Here is a 19,277-nt window from a genome sequence, read left to right as displayed (position 1 = left end):
TAACATGAGCAGAATGGGAAAAAATATGAGCCAAGATGACTGTTACACTACTGTTATCAAATTCAGAATTACTAATACTATTATTATTGTCATTTGACAATAAAACTAGAAAAATATATACTGGTCAACCAAGTTTATGTAGAAAATTAGTTTAATTGAGGACATCAGTTGACAAAGGAATAATGTTAGATAGGTAGATCAATTGATAGATAGATATTCTATGTTCTATAGAGGGTTTCTTTGTAAATGAAAATTGAGGAAATTTATGTTGATTAATCATTCTCCAATTTATTTTGAATCTGAAAGAGACTAAACTTGTTAGGAAATCTTTAAAGTTATTTAATGGACAACATACACCATATATAGTCTCTCTATAGATAGTATGTGTGTATATATGATGTATATATATATATATATATATATACATATATGTAGTGTAGCTATATATTCAGCCAATATCACAAACATTAGCTACTTTTAAGTCTGAATCACAAATTTTGATATTCAACCAACAGTTCTTTTGACTTACTGAACTTTTAGACTTGAAATAATTTCAACATGTCATAAAGCTTATGGGGAAATATCTAAGTAGAATATTTTTAATCGTATGTACACATGGAATACATAAATGGAATTTGATCATAAAAATATGATTAAATGGGGTAGCCAAAAATTCAAATTTGGTAAGTTTTGTTGCAATTTCTTCTTTTCCAATATTAGAATTTGATTCTTAGATAGGCACTCTACTCATTAAACCACTACCCCAACAATTATTGTTGCACTTTCTCATCCTGTGTTATAAGGAGACTTCCAAGCTGAGGAATAGCAGTTTCTTTCAAGGAAGCAAAATAACAATGAATAGAAAATCTTATACTACATGGAACAGAAGAATGGGATGAAAACCAGTTAGTGTGTGAAAGCTGCATACTGGCGTTTCCTGTTAATCAGGTTAAGAATTTTATATCACATTTCTTGAGTGTTGAAAATGCTGTAAATATATTTTTATAATCTACTGTCATTTAACACGCATTTCTATATGTGTTAAAAATATGTGCCAAATATATATTAAATATCTATTCTTCAGAAAGTGTGCAAAATGGATTAAGTTGAATTTGACATGTATAAATGACAGTATCTGGCCATTTATATTTATTTATTTATTAATTTATTTATTAATCTGTATTGAATTTTACTTCGAGATGCATGTAACAGAATTGCTTATAACAGGCCAGACAATGCTAAACTTTATAGGTGGAAAGTCCAGATGCTCTAGATAGATCAAAAATACTCAATGCAACAGAAGACTATTATGATATATACATTCATAACATTTATTAATCATAGATAAGAATATGTGATAGATATATAAGACAATGACATGTTTTTTAATCAATAATATTATGGGAGCTGGTGGCTCACACTTGTAATCCTAGCTACTCAGGAGGCTGAGATCTGTGGTGCAAAGTAAGTCCAAGCAAGAAAATCTGTGAGACTTCTTATCTCCAACTGAATTATAGAAAAAGCCAGAAGTGGCACTATGGCTCAAGTGATAGAGCACTAACTTTGAGGAAAAGTTGCCCAGGCCAGGGACAATGTCTAGACCTTGAATTCAAGTCCCACAACAGACAAAATATGAAACAATTAATCAAAAATAGTATAAATAATTTAAAAGTTTAATTAATCAAGTTAATTAATCAAAATAGTAGGAAAGTAGAATACCTAAAATGAGAAACATTTTTCAACACAGAAACAGGCATTACCAATTTCAGTTGGTGGAAAAATGGAAGTAAAATGAATTGTAATACTTTGTCACCATTGAATTTTAAATATTTAATGACACTAATACTAATCCTAAACAAACAAATATTTGAAGTGAGGTATTTTTATTATGTAAAAGATGAAACTATTTGAAAATTAAGATGCTGATTAAGAAACTGAAGGGGAGGGAGGATTGAGTTGGGGGTGGGGGGAGGCTGGGAAGGGATGGGAAAGGTAAACAAAGGAGGACGCTACAATGCTTGATAAGAAATGTACTCATCTTGCCCATGTAATTGTAACCCCTCTGTACAGTATTTTCACAATAAAAAATATATATAAAAGAAACTGAAGGAAAGAAGAAAAATAAATGCATTTCTATGTGCACTCAACAACCATCCCTAAAATCAAAGCAGGCAATATTTGAGACCAACCAGGGATGTGGAAGACTTTCATCAGAATGGAATATCTAATTTAATGGGATGTAGAATTCCAATGTGATTTATGTTTAAAAAAAAACTGCCTGTGAAAACCAGAAGTCTGAGGGACTTGATAACAACCAATAATATGCAGTCTACACATATCAGTAGAATAGTTTTACATTAAAATAATCAGATTTGAATAAAATATTGTGATACCTATACCAAAAATGTTTGGATGGCATATTAAAAACTGATCTTTTTATGCAATGAAATCCAAATTCTGTTTATGAGGAGTCTTGATTCACCATGATTAAAATTGATTTGCCCTCAAACAATGTCTGTGCTTGAGTTAGAATATACAGAGACAAAGAAGCAACTGCAGTGCATTCTGACTAAGAGGACTTTTTAACAAGATCATAATAATCAAATAGTATACTCATAACTACCTCAAATTGCCTGGTTACTATGCCACTTTGAAAACATGGAGTTAAAAATGGGGTGTAAAAAGGAACACAGGCATGGAACTAATAACAAATTTTCATGAAAACATGGCCCCATGTTGTAGGTATGAACTGAATGGAACACAGGTAAATTTGAAAGAAGAAATAATTTGAGAGACTAAGTGATCCCATTTACTGTTTATTTTCTTAGGCTACAAATGCTAGTTAAACCCAAACCTACTAGAAAGCTTTTAAAAAGAAGGGATAGTAAATAAAGGGTTAAAAAAGATTTTTATAGAAAGGATGAATTTGGCCAAAAAACATTATATGTGTGTATGTAAAGATAACAATAAAACTCCTTGAATATATAATTGATTATCATAATTATTGAATGCCATAAATAAACTTCCTATGAAAGTGGATGACAAGAATGCAAGAAATTCTGTTTCTTGAGTTACAAACATTCTGTTCTCAAATTCTCCTTATTCAGATCCAGCTACCTCAGGAATCTGATGTATGGTATTTTCCTCTAAGGTAGGTTTAATGATTACCTCCAATTTGTACATTCTTTAATGACAAAAATAAAACCATCTTTCGTAAGCAAATTTTTGTTATATAATGAAATGAACAGTAGAAGAGTCAACAGGCATAGAAAAGTCAACAGGAAGAGACAAATTGGGGTGGGGATTGTGGATATGCAGCATGCTGTGGATACATTTCCTGTACTTCATGGAATTATTATCTAGTATTCTTTTCCTGTAAAAAGACCACACATCCCTGTTTAGCAAACTTAAATGATCATTTTATAGTTGAATTGATTTAGCCTTAGAAAACATAATTCACTTCCTAAAGATTATAGAACTTATTATTAACAAATTATGGTTCCTTTGTTCCTGGTCTAGGGTTTCCCTGGCTTGTAATTCTATTGCAAGTTGGAAAAGAAAATAAGTAAAATTTCATTTTTCACATTTTCTTATTCACAGTATATATATATCCTTGTTGTTAGGCACTAGTGACACATTATTTTTTGTAGTGATGGAGAAGAAAACAGATTTGGCCTTGTGATTCATCACACAGTGTATGAAAATTAAAATATTCTATCATATTTGCATTAGTAACTGTTTTGCTATTACCATAAAATCAGGAAAAATACATCTGAAGCATTTTAACACTATTGAAATGTCAAAAATCATCACAATAGAAAAGATAATTTTGTATTCTTTCAGTGTAGTACTAACAGACTATCTGTTTAGAATTACAAGGCACAGAGAACATATAAGCATAACTATCAAATTGCTCAGTTTCTATAAATCTATTGCATTATTGCAAGCATCAAATCAGCGTGTTTCTTCTTTCTCATCTACTTAATTTATGGTAATCTGTACTGCCAGCAGGCTCTCTGAATACCTTTGCATATTAAATGTCTTTGGATAATACAAGAAAACATTTTTTATCTTGAAAGTAAGAGAATTCATATTTTGCTTTAGTAAATAAAAAAAGTACTTTCTGGTAAATACACATTAAAGTATTTCTGAAAAGAGAAGAACATCTTTCAGGAAAAACAAGTCTTCAGCATACATGATAACATAGAAAAAATCTGGTAAAAATAATCTTGTAATGCTTTATTATCCAAGATAAGTAGTTCATATGGAAGGATTGTATCATTTCCTCATTTCATGTGCGTATGGTTTGTTTGCACTTATTTCAGACGTTATGGGATCTCCATTATCTATGGCTGTCTTGAAAAATAAAGCCAAAGAGTAGAAGGGATGGACTCCTGGCATCATGGAATTGTAATGGAGTATAGAATTTCATTGGATTGGTATTGTAATGATACAGAGGATGCTTCACCATTTAGGCTAATCTAGATTCCTTTTTATGCTACCAAGACTTGAATATAGTTTGGGCCAATCAAATCTTAAATTCACATTATCACAATGTCTAGTATAAATATTGATTATAGAAAACAAGAACAATATGCAGGAATCTTCTGGATAATTTAAAAATAGTGCTTCCAGGCGAAGAGTTGCTATGGTTATATGAGAGAATTATATGTTGGGAGAAATATAAATAGATTGGATGGATAAATGGATAGACGTCTAGAGACATAATCAAAGAAAGAAATTGGAAGCCCGGCACCAGTGGCTCATGCCTGTAATCCTAGCTACTCAGTAGGTTGAAATCTGAGGATCGCGGTACAAAGCCAACCCGGGCACAAAAGTCCATGAGACTCATATCTCCAACAAGACACTCAGAAAAACCGGAAGTGGTGCTGTGGCTCAAGTGGTAGAGCGCTAGACCTGAGCTGAAGAACTGGGGGACAGCGCGCATGCCCAGAGTTCAAGTCCCATGACCAACAACAAAAAAAAAAAAAAAAAAAAGAAAGAAAGAAAGACAGACAGAAAGAAAGAAGTTGGAGATGGTAAAGATAAAACTGGTCAAGCATTCTAAAAGATCAATCTGATTTAAAATTGCTTTTTTTTTACCCCTGATCTTGGGGCTTAAACTCAGGGCCTGGATACTGTCCCTGAGCCTCTCTGTGCTCAAGGCTAGAGCTTTACCACTTGATCCATAGTGCCACTTATGGCTTTTTATTTAATTTTTTGTATAGTTTATTGGAGATAAGAGTCTCATGGGAATGTTTCTGTCCCAGGATGGCTTTGAACTGTGATCCTCAGATCTCCACCTCCTGAATAGCTAGAATTACAGTCATGAGCCACTGGTGCCTAGCTAAAAATAACTTTAAAATAAATATATTATTAATAACTTCTGATATTGTTACCTAGCCACCAAAAAAACCCACGACATGTATAGATTCTTTTCAAGTAAAACATTAACTAATAGCCTCTTCATATAAGAAGCATTTTGAGAAAAAAAGGAAGATATGCCTCACCTACAGTAACAATGTAGCTAAATATACAAACAGAAAAAATATTGTATTAGGAAGATGATCCTGATACACTATTTTTTCAATGATAAAAATAAATAAATTCTACACATAAGTTAGTATTTAGATAGAATTTTCATTTTATTATCCTCCTAATGAATATAGTCAAATAGGAAATAATTTGTCACTAAGAAGAAAATTATGATGATAAATTTAATAAATAATCCTGAACTTAAAATAGTATTATAAATTTAAAAAGCTAAAGTGTACAGAAATATTTTTGTGGAAATTATTTCTTTTTTATTTTCAATGAAAATATTAAATTATAGTCAATGTAGCAACTTTATATTTAGTTTGATCTATTAATTGCAAAGTAAAAATTTTTTGAAATAAACTAATTTATAGAAATAGTCCTTCTATGCTATTTTGCTTGATTATATTATTTGAATTTAGTATTTTGATAAATTTATATTTATATTGCATTTAACTGAAAACCATCTAAGTTGGATATGAGGGGAAATCTGAGGTAAATTGATTCTACCTTAAATCCAAGAATGATGCTTGTGAAGGATTACTAAGATTCAATCATATCTGCTTGTCAATGGGATTTGAATTCTTTCCTCAGTACAACAGGAAGAGTCAAGAATGTTTTCACAATCAAGCCGGATAGACAATGTTTTAGGTATTGGAGAGGTTACCTAGCTTTTTTTCTTTATTTTCTTTGAGGATAAAAAAGGAAACATGGCCCCCCAAAGCACAATATATCTTCCACTCAAACTAAGGAAGCAGCTAAAAAAATTAGGCTGTACTTTTCAGTCACATCACTTCTCAAAGTTCTGGAGAAGGGATTACATGAAACATGAGATTAGAAAATGGAACCGGGATTAGTTGAGGTTTTTCTAAAATGAGAAACAAAGCAAGCAAGGCATGATGATGTCCTGTAATTCTACCTGCTCAGGAGGAGTTCAAGATCAGGAATATCAACCATTTGCAGGAAGCCTGGTCAAAAAAATAGTACATAAAAAAGTAAAAGTGAGGCCTCATTTTGACAGAAGGTAAGCATGATGTTAATTGCTTGTCATAGAAGGCACAGAGAGATGTGGGCCCTGCCAATCTGGGTAGAAAGTAAGACATTATCACAAAAACAACCAAAGCAAAAAGGCCTGGAGGCATAACTCAAGTGGTAAAACAAGTCAGAGGCCCTGAGTTTGAAGCTTTAATGCCACAAGAATTTTAAAAAATAGCCACTTTATCTTTAAAATTATGGAGCAAGGGATCATCTAATTAGGAAAAGAGGAATTGTAGTACAAAACATGTGGGGATAATAAAAAATGTTTTTATATTTAACCTAAAATTCAGAATGTTTAATAAATTGCTATAAAATTGTTACAAAAATTCAGTGAAAGATTTTCTGTTCTACCTCTATAGTAATTTGAAGTGATTTATGTACTTCGTTGAACCAAAATTTTGAAACCAGTATATTTCACTATAAGTCATTTGTAAGGGCTTCTCTGAGGTATTTTGTTTAGTACAAGAAATTCTCAATCAGATGTTGGAAAACTCAATCACATGTTGAGCTATTGTTCAGGCACTGAAGAATTGTGAAGTCTTTGAAATAATAAAATCTCCCATATATTCCTTTTTGCAGCTAAGTATAAGATATTTAATGTGAGGAATTTTCATTGTTAAACCATTCTAAAATATTTTGCTCATCTAATGATTTCCTAATTATGTTGAAGAAATAATGGAACACTAATTACAAAACAAATTTCCATTCATTTTACTTAAGTATTGTTGTTTCTTTATAAATGATTAAATATCATTGTCTAGAAAGTTATACAAATTCAATTTAATTCCAAAATATTTGGGTCCAATCATATATGAACTCTGCCTGTAATAATAGAAAGAAAACAAATGTAAAACATATTTGTTTCTCCCCCAAAGAAGGTCTTATATTAGCTTATCATAGTAATTCAAGTAGGGTAATTTCATTCTGTACAATTATATAAGCCTTATCAACACTTGAAACTGCTTAAAAATCTGAAAGGGAAGGAATGACTCAAATAAAAGCACACTAGCTGTGAGTAAAATGTCAATAATGTTAGTCCTTGAGTTTAAACACTTGTATGTGTGTGTGCGTGCACACAAGCACACACACAAGCAAGTGCACATGTGCACAAATCAAGAATAGTGGACAATCAGAATCAATTTATTTTGGCATTAGACTAACAATTTAGTTAATATAATTGCCTCAAATCTATTAGTTAAACACTATAGATTTAGTTGATATTTTTATTCTTAAAAACTTGTAGAGCCTGGTGCCGGCAGCTAACTCCTGTAATCCTAGGTACACAGGAGGCTGAGATCTGAGGATCGCAGTTCAAAGCCAGCCCAGGTAGAAAAGTCCAGGAAACTCTTATCTCTAATAAACCACCAGAAAACCGGAAGTGGCATTGTAGCTCAAGTGGTAGAGCTCTAGCCTTGAGCTGAAGAGCTGAGGGACAGCTCTCAGATCCAGAGTTGAAGCCTCACGATTGACCAAAAAAAACAAAAACACAAACAAAAAAATCTTGTAGATAGGGCTTGGAAGGTGGCTCAGTGGTAGAGTGCTTGCCTTGCATGCATGAATCCCTGGGTTTGATCCCTCAGCACCAAAAAAGCAGAAAAAGCTGGAAGTGGTGCTATGGCTGAAGTAGCAGAGTGTTAGCCTTGAGTTGAAGAGGTGAGGAACAGTGCCCAGGCCCAGAATTCAGGCCCCATGACTGACAAAGAAAAACAAACAAACTTGTAAATATACATGCATAATTAAAACAAAATTCTACTTTGATTTCATGTTACTCACACAAGAGCCATATTTATGTATATTGAAAAATCAGGAAAAAATATGTGTGAGGAATAGGTACATTTTGAAATAATCTAAGTAATGTTATTTTTCAAAATCAATAAAATATTCCACATTTTCAGATAATTATGTCTTAAAATATCATTGATATAAAATTCCTCCAGGGAATGTATTTATTATTTTAGAAGTACAAAACAGAAAGGAAAAAAATATGCCTTTCTAAAACCTATCTTTTATTGAATCATTTTGACAGATTTAGACTACCTACAGATTCAATTCACCAGAAAGGCAGTAATACAATTTTTTGTGAACTAAAATGTAAGCAAATAATTGCATCATGCCCTGGAAGAATTACAGAAAAATATAATCATATTTAATTTTATTACATTAAATAATGCAAAATGTTTTATATTCAATAAAATGAAAATTTATTCCAAGTTGCTAATATAAAGAATATGCATATTTTGTTGATAACGTAATTGTATTTTACCTCATTTTAAACATTAATAAATTATATATATATATGTGTAAATCATCAAGAATCTTTTCTGTTGGTACTTCACAACTTTAAACAGTAAGTAGAAAACTCAAACATACATAACTTTATTTAAGGTGAAAATAAGTTTATTTTAGAAAATTCTCAAGGCAATGCTTTGTTGAAAATGAGTCATCTGACTTAAAATTGAAAATCTAACAATAATTAACTATTCATCTACTTTTATTTAAAGTGTTCTATATAGTTTCCAAATGCAAATAAGCATGGAAATAAAAGTAGTCCCTCCATGAATGGTAGATTATCTATGATGATATTTATGGAAGTCCAACATATCATATTGAGCAAGGCATATTTTATAGTCTATTATAAAGTTAAATTATATTTCATCTTGTTGAATTATATGTAAGCTTGAAAGACCAAATGGAAATGAATTGGTTCTAGAAAATAATTCAGTATATATTCATGTTAACACCGATACAGATACGGATTGTCCCTGAGCTTCTCTGTGCTGAAGACTAACACTCTACCACTTAAGCCATTTCTGGCTTTTTCTGTTTATGTAGTACTGAGGAATCAAACCCAGGGCTTCATGCTAGAGTGCTAGGCAAGCACTCTACAACTAAGCCATATTTGTAGCTCAATATAAAAATATTTTGTACAATTAAGTTCTCTTTGGAAACACATGTATATTTCATTTGTAGGAAGCCAAGCAGCACTAAGTATTTTGCCATATGGAATCATATTATTATTTAATATTTTCTAATGAAAGGCACTAGGACATTTCAGAAAAATAGTTAACTTTAGGATTGAGGCAGAAAATATAAGAAAAGCCTTGAAAATATTTTAGTGCCAGAATACAGAGATAATAAATGTTACTCATATATAAAATTTTACAATAATATTATTACATTTACATTGTACCTTGTTTATGCAAATGGGTATCAATTAATATCTGCTGTGGAAGGTATGTGATTACTAAAATAATTTTTAATCTGGTAAATCAGATCTAAAAGTAAAAGGAGGAGGAGATATAAAGTTAAAGAAGAGAGGAACCTAACTTTCAAAGACCTTATGATTAAACAATGCACATATGCACTGAATCCAATTATCTCAAGAAAGCATAAATCTGCGATTGGTACTTGCCCAACTTCCTCATTCGGTTATTCCTCTTGTAGTGGTGTGGAAACACACATCCTTGATTTGTTTTCCTAGAAGAAAAGACAAATAAAACACTTTTGTTCAATGGCTTTAAATGGGAGCCCTCAAAAGAAAGGCAAATAAATGAACAAGCATAGAACTGGGGAAACAAATAGCAACAACAAACAGCAACTAACAAAATCACCTTGTAGAAATTATGAGATGAAATTTGTGCCATAGATAATACTTCTTTGAAGAAACCTGTGTCCTTATGTCATTTAATCCCTGGCAAAGGGGGCTATTCTCCAAGAAGACAGTAGGAGTTTAACTGTGGGGGGTCATGACTTATCCACGGTTCAAGGGCTAAATAGTTGGGAAAATGGGGATCTGAAAGTTTCTAACAATTTATATTTTCAGCTCATAGAGATGGGTGGTATCACCAAACCAGAACTTGCAGTATGTTATCAGCTTCCACTTCTCCATCTTGAAGGTTAATATACGACCAACCAAGCTGTGATTCAACATTTACTGTACTTGAAAACATCAGATGCTATAGATTATGTTTCTAAAAACTTATTTTAAAATGGGTCATTCAAAGTTGGAAATGTTTTTTGACATTAGTAAATAAGAATGATTAGTAAATAAGAATGTGAAATATTACATTTCTTTTTTTATATGTTGTTTATTGTAGAAATACTATACAGAGGGGTTAGTTACATGAGTACATTTCCCATGGAAAATTGTTACCTCCTCCTTTGTTTTTCCCCTACCATCCCTCCACTCCCCACCTTCCCAACTCCTCCCATCTTGCCCCCAAGTAAAGTTTATTTTCAACAGAGTGTCTTGAACATCTCATTGTTACAATGGATCAACCTGTATCCTTATTTCAGCATTTTGTTATTTCCCTTCCCCTCTCCAAATTAGAAAAATGTATATACAAGATGCACGGCACCAACGCTGAAATATTACATTTCTAGGTAGTGATTTTCAATGGAAGAAATTGGCTAGATGAACAATACAATGGTGAAATTTTGGATTTACGGACAAGTTCCGGCAGAATAGTACTTTAGAGCTTAATCTCTTGAAGCAAGTAAACAAATGACCATACATTTTAAGCTTCTGGTATTTAATAACAGGATAAGTTTAAATAACAGCATACAACTAAGCAATGTTTTGTGAATCTTCTCAAAATTAATTGACATGCAAAGTATATACAGGGATAAGTATAGTAAATATTATTTTTGAGTATAAGCTATAATTTTTTGATTGTATTAATGATGATTTTACTGAAAACCGTTATTATGAGAAAATTTGAGATGTCATTATATCATGTTGATATTTAGTGATTTTAGTATAGACAAAGACCTTAATGTGATACATTCTCTGTGTTTTATAAAGACATTCGTATTCATGGCACATAACACGATATATCACGAATGATGTTGCTTTTCCTGAAGCTACTGGTATCATTTATCTCTATGCATACTCTCATTGCTGAGCCTAGAATTTATCTTCACAGAACTCAGTAAAGCACATTAAGGTCATAATGGTATTGGTCCCCAAAGGGAAGTTTCATGTTTTAATATAATGTTGTTGTATCAATTTGTGTAAGATGTCTAAGGAATGATGGAAAACATGGGAAAAGATATACCTGTAATAATAAGGACCTAACTCCTGCAGCATTTTTTAATTAATTCAATTTCTTTAATCAATGATCCTATAAGATTGCATGGTATAGCCCTGTTTCATTCTGCTAGAGGACTAACAACCAACATCGGATTGTTCCTGACATGGATTTTTTAATGCTGTAAGCTAAAAAAATAGTTTCAATAAATAAAATGCCCCATCCAAAACTATGAGCTGATTACCACAATGAATTTTCTTTTAAAATCTTTGTTAAAAATTAGAAAATTTCATATCAATTACAGACTTGTCTTCTATTTCATTTTATCTTTTATATATAGTATCAAACATGTGTTTCCTTTCTACATCTTTCTTATTAATCAATAAAGCTTTATAGCTTGGCAAATACAATGCATAGATTAGTAATGATTATCAAGTATTCTATTTCATTAAGAGTTCATAACAATAGGTTTTTCTTTGTTGCTGTTGTTTTTAATGTACTATGCAATTTTCTGTTTATTTTGTGTGTTCTTCCCTCTATGGTATATTCCCTGTTGTCACTGTATTTGATTTTGGTACCCTGATATTGTATATATGTTTATTTGAATTAGTGATGGGAAGGGGAACAACAGAACAGTAAGACAAAGGACAAGGGGGAAACAATGCAATAGCTATATACAAGATAATACATTGGAAATGATCTGTACAACTTTGGAGTGGAGGTGTTGAGAGGGAGGAAAATTAGAAGAAAATCAAGGGAAAGGGTAACAAGTTTGCCAAGAAATGTACTCATTGCCTTACTTATGTAATTATAACCGCTCTGTAATCACCTTGACAATAAAAGAAAAGGAAAAAAAAGAGTTCATAACAAAAAACAGAATAAAATGTACATATACTTAATCACATTTGTATTGTTTAAAACACTGTAATATGTGAATGGATGTGTGTAAAACAGTTTAAAAATTAATTGTCAAAGCAACTTCCCTTCTAATTACTGCTGAACTGCCAAGAACATAAAAGAGAATTTGACATAGAAATTGTTCATTGAGTAAGTGGTGGCTACTGATTCACATCTTAACCCAATACAATATAAGTAAAGGAAGTAAGTTAGGATTACAGGCGTGAGCCATCTGGTGCCCAGCAATAAATAGTCTTGAGTACACTATTTTAGCTTAAAGAATGTGCCATCTCATAAATACTAGCAATGGAAACATGTTACTCAATAAAATTTAAATCTTACCAATATAATAAAAAAAATTGAAAAATATAAAAAGGCCCTTTCTTTTTCACTAATCTACCCTATACTACAGTCACAACCCACATTCTGTGGTTGACTGTCAAGATTCTCTCATACACTAATCTTTCTTTTTCAAATCCGAATTAAATTTCATGTTTCACGACAAAATTCTTTTTGTAATGTTTTTTATTGTGAAAATACTGTACAGAGGGGTTACAGTAACATGAATAAGGTAATGAGTACATTTCTTTTTTTTTTTTTTTTTTTTTTTTTTTTGGGTCCGGTCGTGGGGCCTGAACTCTGGGCCTGGGCCCTGTCCCTCAGCTCTTCAGCTCAAGGCTAGCGCTCTACCTCTTGAACCACAGCGCCACTTCTGGCTTTTTTCTTTTTTCTTATGTGGTGCTGAGGAATTGAACCCAGGGCCTCAGGCATGCAAGGCAAGCGCTCTACCACTGAGCCACCTTCCCAGCCCCTGAGTACATTTCTTATCTAGCATTGTTGCCTCCTTTGTTTTTCGACTTCCTTCCCACCTCCTCAACTACAGACCCCCGCGACCCGCTGCCTCTGCCTAAATTGTAAAGTTCGTTTTTCAACATAGCATCTTGTACATCTCATGTTGCAATGGGTCAACCTGTATCCCTAGTTAAACAACAAAGTTCTCTTTTGCTCATTTGTTCATCTCAGTGACAAATACCTACTGAAAATTTATTACTTGTTATTTAGCTAAACTCTGGAGCAGAGACAATACAGTGATAAATATTTCAGCAAAACAGAGAACATGATTCTATTATCTATTACTATACACAAAGTAAAAACTAAGGCATATTACTTAGTCTACTAACTGATGATTTTGATTGCATCATGCCAAGTGCTCAAGAATTAATGTTGTAAATAGATAAGTCAGGACCAATGGTTTTATTTACATCCTTTCTGATTCTACTTCCAAAGCAATATTAAACAACTCTCATGCAAAATTATGATCAATACTAAAGTACTTCCCTCTGCCAGATAATGAGCAAAAACCTACCAGATTAACTATGAGAACTGACTCAATTTAATTCAACATTCTAAGTTTAAATCAAAGATTAAATGATGTTTTTCAACACAAAATTTTCCCATTGTACAAAACTAAAATTTTGTAATCTGAACAGTTTTGGTTTATCTGTGCTTTAAATTTGACCTCTCCAATATCAAGACTCATATTTTTTTCCCTTTTAAAACACAAGTTCCAATAATTTTTCTTTCCTCAGCCTAACTTTATACAACATTTCTCCAATTTATTGTGAATATATATTCATGCATATGATGTATATGTATATACACACATATCAAGCTGAATTTGGTATTATAAGAACATAAACAAAAGCTACAAATAATGGGTTAAAGAATTAAGCTATAAATCAGCAATGCAGCAATAGATTCCAATGGTGACTGGAAGATAAGACATAGATTTCTTATGCTGGCATGTTATGAGGTATGGTTCAGTCACCCATGATTAAGGCTGTTAATATCTTTCAGACACTGTTGGGATTCTTTGGAATATATTCCAGTACTTAGGATAAAATAAATGTATTCTTTCTAGAATAAAGAACCTCAGGTACACTAAAGAGAGAGACTTCATCAAAACTTACCCCACCCCAGTTAGACTGGCCATTATAAGGAAAACTAATAGTAACAGATGTTGGTGGGAAAGTGGCCAAAAAAGAATGCTATTATACTGCTGAGGGAATATGAACTTGTTCAACCATTCTGGAAAGCAGGATGGAGGTTCCTCAAAAGATAAAATAGAGCTCCTCTAAGATGCAGCAATCCCATATGTGGGCACTTAGTCAAGTGATAACAAACAAGGCCACACTAAACTTACCAGCACAACCATGTTCATTGCAGATGTCAGTTACCATAACTGAAATATGAAATCAACACAAATGTGCCTCAATAGATGGATGAATGGATCAAGAAAATGTGGTATATATACACAATGGAATTCTATGCCTTCATCAGAAAGAAAGATATTGCCCCATTTGTAAGGAAATGGAAAGACTTGGAAAAACTTATATTAAGTGAAGTAAGCCAGACCCAAAGAAAAACAGGCTACATGGTGTTGCTCATTTGTAATAACTAGACTATGTCTAGGATATTCTTAGCAGAGGATCCCAATGGCTCAATAGCTATTTGAATATAATCATATAAAATGATGCTAATGGAAATGAACTCCAAAAAATAGAAAGCAGATATTTTTTAGTGTGTGTGTGTGTGTGTGTGTGTGTGTGTGTGTGTGTGTGTGTGTGTGTGTGCTATTTGAAGTTATTTATTTCTTCTTTTCTTTTTTCCCCTTGTTTACTCCCTGTTGACACTGTTTCTAATTTCATTACCCATTGTCTTATAGGTAAGTTTATCTGATTTGGGGAAGGAAAAGGGAATCACATAAATGGTGAGACAAAGGGTGAAACGATGCAGCAGTCATACTCATTAGCCACTATGTTGGAAATGAGTACAACTGTACTCATTACTTATGTAACTGTAACCTCTCATCACGTTTACAATAAAATTTAAAATAATGTTAATAATATTTGACCTACCTGACATGCAAGGACAATTAAATATATATTTCTTAATAAACTTAAGGTGATTTTATTATTTTTAAAAGATAAATTTAACATAAAATTAACCAACAAATACAGGTGTTGGGGCAAATAAAATATAATTATTCTTAGTTCCCTTGATTTGCTTTTAACAAAAGAGAATACTTTGGAAACACTGAACATGTAATTAGTATTTTTATTGTCATTTCTCTACTTTCCCAAATCCTTTAAATGAATTACCCTAAGAGATGTTCACTAAATAAACTTGCAAATTCATATTTTTTATTTTTTGTTTTATTGAAAGGGTTTGTTGGGATGAAGATTATTATCTAATTTTATTTCAAAATAGTTTGGATTTCTAGGCTAATATGGAAGAAAAAAACATATGTTAAGTAAAGTAAGTCACAGCCAGGGACACAAAGGTTTTCTGTTTTCTCTCATATGTGGAATAAATAAATATGTAAGTATATAATTCAGATGGTAGGTAAATACCCACACACATATAGTGAAATGTGGTAGATTCTAGGGGAACTTACGTTTATTCCTTAGAAAGGCTTAAACTGAGTTTAAGAAAATGAACACCAGTACTTGCATTGGGTGGAGTGGTGTCATAAACAACTAAAGAGAAGAAAGGTGGAGAATGTAGTCTAAATTCAATAGATATCCTACAAAATGAAGAAAATAAGGAGGGTGGTAAGTAGGGAAAAGATAATTGAGAATGTTGAAAAGGAAGACATTAATAAATAAGTGGGCTAGAGACTCACAGAGAAACTTCTCTGAAGAGGAAAGAAGGATGGCCAATAGACACATGAAGAAATGCTCAACCTCCCTAGTCATAAAAGAAATACAAATCAAAACAACATTGAGATACCACCTCACCCCAGTTAGAATGGTTATAATCAACAACTCTAATAACAACAGATGCTGGAGGGGATGTGGCCAGAAGGGAACCCTACTGCATTATTGGTGGGAGTGTAACGTGTTCAACCACTTTGGAAAGTAGTATGGAGATTCCTCAAAAGACTCCACATAGAGCTCCCCTATGACCCAGCAATCCCACTTTTGTGCATTTACCCAAATGATCATAAACAAGACCATACTGAATCTATCAGCACAACTATGTTTATTGCAGCATTATTTACCATAGCTAAGATATGGAACCAACTCAGATGCCCCTCAGTAGATGAATGGATCAAGAAAATGTGCCATATATATATGTGGACCCATTGCAACAATGAGATGTACAAGATGTTATGTCGAAAAATGAACTTTACAACTTTGGCGCAGGTTGGGGGGCTGGGGGATTGAGAAGGAAAAGAAAGGAGGAGGCAACAATGCTTGATAAGAAATGTACTCATTACCTTGCTGCTCATGTAATTGTAATCCCTCTGCATGGTATTCTCATAATAAAAATAAATAAAATAAATAAATAAATAAATAAATAAATAAATAAATAAATAAAATAAATAAATAAATAAATATAAAACAAAAGAAATTTATCAAAAAAAGAGAAACATTTGTAGACTGACTTGTTGAATGTCAACTAATTTGCAAAATTACTTAAAGGTAATTTTCTAAGGAAAAGGAGTCTATATGCCAAAGGAATTTTTCTGAAATTATACTATGTCAATCAATAAGGTATGCCTATTTTGAGGAAGTTTAGTAAACTTGTTTTAGTAAACACAGAACTCAAAAAAGTACCTCAAAGAATAAACAGGATTTGTAATCTAACAGCAAATTTTTGCTCTAGTTTCCCTTCCTACTTTTTTTCTGTATGAGGTGCAGGCATTTAAAGGTGTGTGCTCGTGTCTTAGAGTTTTTGTTCTAATTTAGCAAGAAATTAGGCTCTAGTAGTCCTCACTTATAAAAGTGCTGGTGATTGCCAGATACTGAGATTTATAATGTGACAGGAAATGTAATCTAAATCAGAAGAATGTATTTTTTTCCTTTGTGAATCTGAGTGTGTGAATATTGTACATTCACTCAATATGTGTTGGATTAATTTCCATATAGATTTATTTCCTTAGTAATAAAATATTTGCAGGTTTCTCTTAATACAAACCATTTAAAATTATTGATGTATTTGTCTTGCATAATAAGGAAATATTTAAATATTCATTTTTATTTCTAACATCTCATGAAACAAAAGAGGTAACTCACAATATTCCTAATGGCTTTGGTTTCTCATAATGTGAATATTTTATATGTAGTTCCAATTACTTATTATGCATAAATATGGCATAATTAAACTTTATTACTTGTAATTTACACCATGGTTAATCATAGCTGAAAGGCCAAGTTTGAATTTTACACAGTATCTTAAAATAGAAGGCCTTCCCAAATGAATGTGTTCAGTATTAATAACTGCCCTTGAAGTGCTTTTCCCCAAATCTACTTGTATGATTATTTCAAAAATAGTCTATGTCAGTATGTCAATAAGGAGTATTTAAACAGATAAATTAGTTTCTGTAACAGAAAATACATAATTAAAAGAATAAAATAATCAAGAAAGTAACTATCAGTGAATGTGTTTGTCACATTCAATTTTCTACACTGAAAGGACGTCTTACTTTTTCTTTTTAAATATTTGATCTTTTTAAGTTTGTTTGAACATTTTTTTTAAGTTGGTAGTGGTGCTTAAACTCAGAGTAAGAGCTTGGATGCTGTTCCTGGGCTCTTTTTGCTCAAGGCTAGCACTCTATCACTTTTAGCAACAGCACCGCTTCCAGTTTTTGAGTGGATAAATGGAGATGAGAGTCTCACAGGGACTTTTCTGCCTGGGCTGGCTTTGAACTGCAACCCTCAGATCTCAGCCTCCTGAGTAAATAGGATTACTGTAATGAGACACCTGTGCCTAGCTTGTTTTAACATTTTAAAATATGTAATCGTTGGCACATTTGAAAATTATTATAAAAAATCCAATTAAAGATCATAATTTAGTTAAGTATGTATTTGTCAATTGACAATTTATCATTAGAAAGAGACTGAAATGATGATAAAGAAAAAGATGCTGTTTATAATATCCTAAATTATGTTAAAAATTACTTTATTATTTTACAGTATCAGAATGTATGTTAAAATATTAGCTTATTATTGTACTGTAATATAATAAATGTATTTTTGATAAAAGAGGAAGACTTTTATGGACAGACTACATTCTTTCTAAGCCACTAATCTCTTGAATAGAGTCACCTTGCTGAAGGCAGGCTGCCCTTCAGCCAACAGCAGGATCATCTGCATGGGGAAAATGAAATGTTATTCTATCATTTTACACATGTGTGCATTACAAATGAAGTAGGATAAAGTAAGACAATGAAAACATTCTGGTCTTTAAACAAAGACAATTTAATATTAATAAGTGGCTAAAAAGATTAAGAACTGCATGTAAACAAAAACTATGCAAAACAATGGATGGATGTTGACATAGATGTAATCCTCAACTTTAGAGAAAAGAGTCTTGTCAATGTACATCTAGCCCCTAGGCATTTGAGGAAAGAATATTGATGGGTGCAGGTACTTCCCAATGGTCTGTGAGTTGTGGTGGATCAGGAGAGTTTTGTCAGAACAAGCAACAAGAAAATAATGGATAATTCTGAGTTGTGCTATATTGCCATCTGCCATCTTGAAACTGGTGAAATGCTTTCTGAAGACTTTCATAGCTAACAGACATTGGTAAATACCCACCTAGTGCTCTGGTGAGGTTATCTGAACACCAGGGAATTAAAAACTAAATACATAGCAATATTATACACAAATATTTTACATTCCCTTCCCCTGAATATTTGTGTGTATAATCACACAGGTGTAAACTCTCTGACATAGAGAAGAAAAGATTTGATAAGGGCAAATATTTGTG

At 32.1% G+C, this 19,277-nt stretch overlaps 1 long non-coding RNA gene across 1 annotated transcript in view; it reads right to left on the bottom strand.

Moving 5' to 3' along the window:
• Nucleotides 1-19,277, bottom strand: part of LOC138813506 (uncharacterized) — a 168,353-nt gene that overhangs the window by 16,809 nt on the left and 132,267 nt on the right. Inside the window, exon 3 of the long non-coding RNA XR_011367826.1 lies at nt 9,986-10,050. This is a non-coding gene — a long non-coding RNA (uncharacterized lncRNA). The remainder of the gene's footprint in view (nt 1-9,985; nt 10,051-19,277) is intronic.

The sequence above is a fragment of the Dipodomys merriami genome, unplaced genomic scaffold (genome assembly GCF_024711535.1).
Source record: "Dipodomys merriami isolate MVZ:Mamm:240054 unplaced genomic scaffold, mDipMer1.0.p SCAF_6, whole genome shotgun sequence".
In the NCBI taxonomy this organism is placed as follows: domain Eukaryota; kingdom Metazoa; phylum Chordata; class Mammalia; order Rodentia; family Heteromyidae; genus Dipodomys; species Dipodomys merriami.
This window is presented reverse-complemented; position numbering and strand designations above follow the sequence as displayed.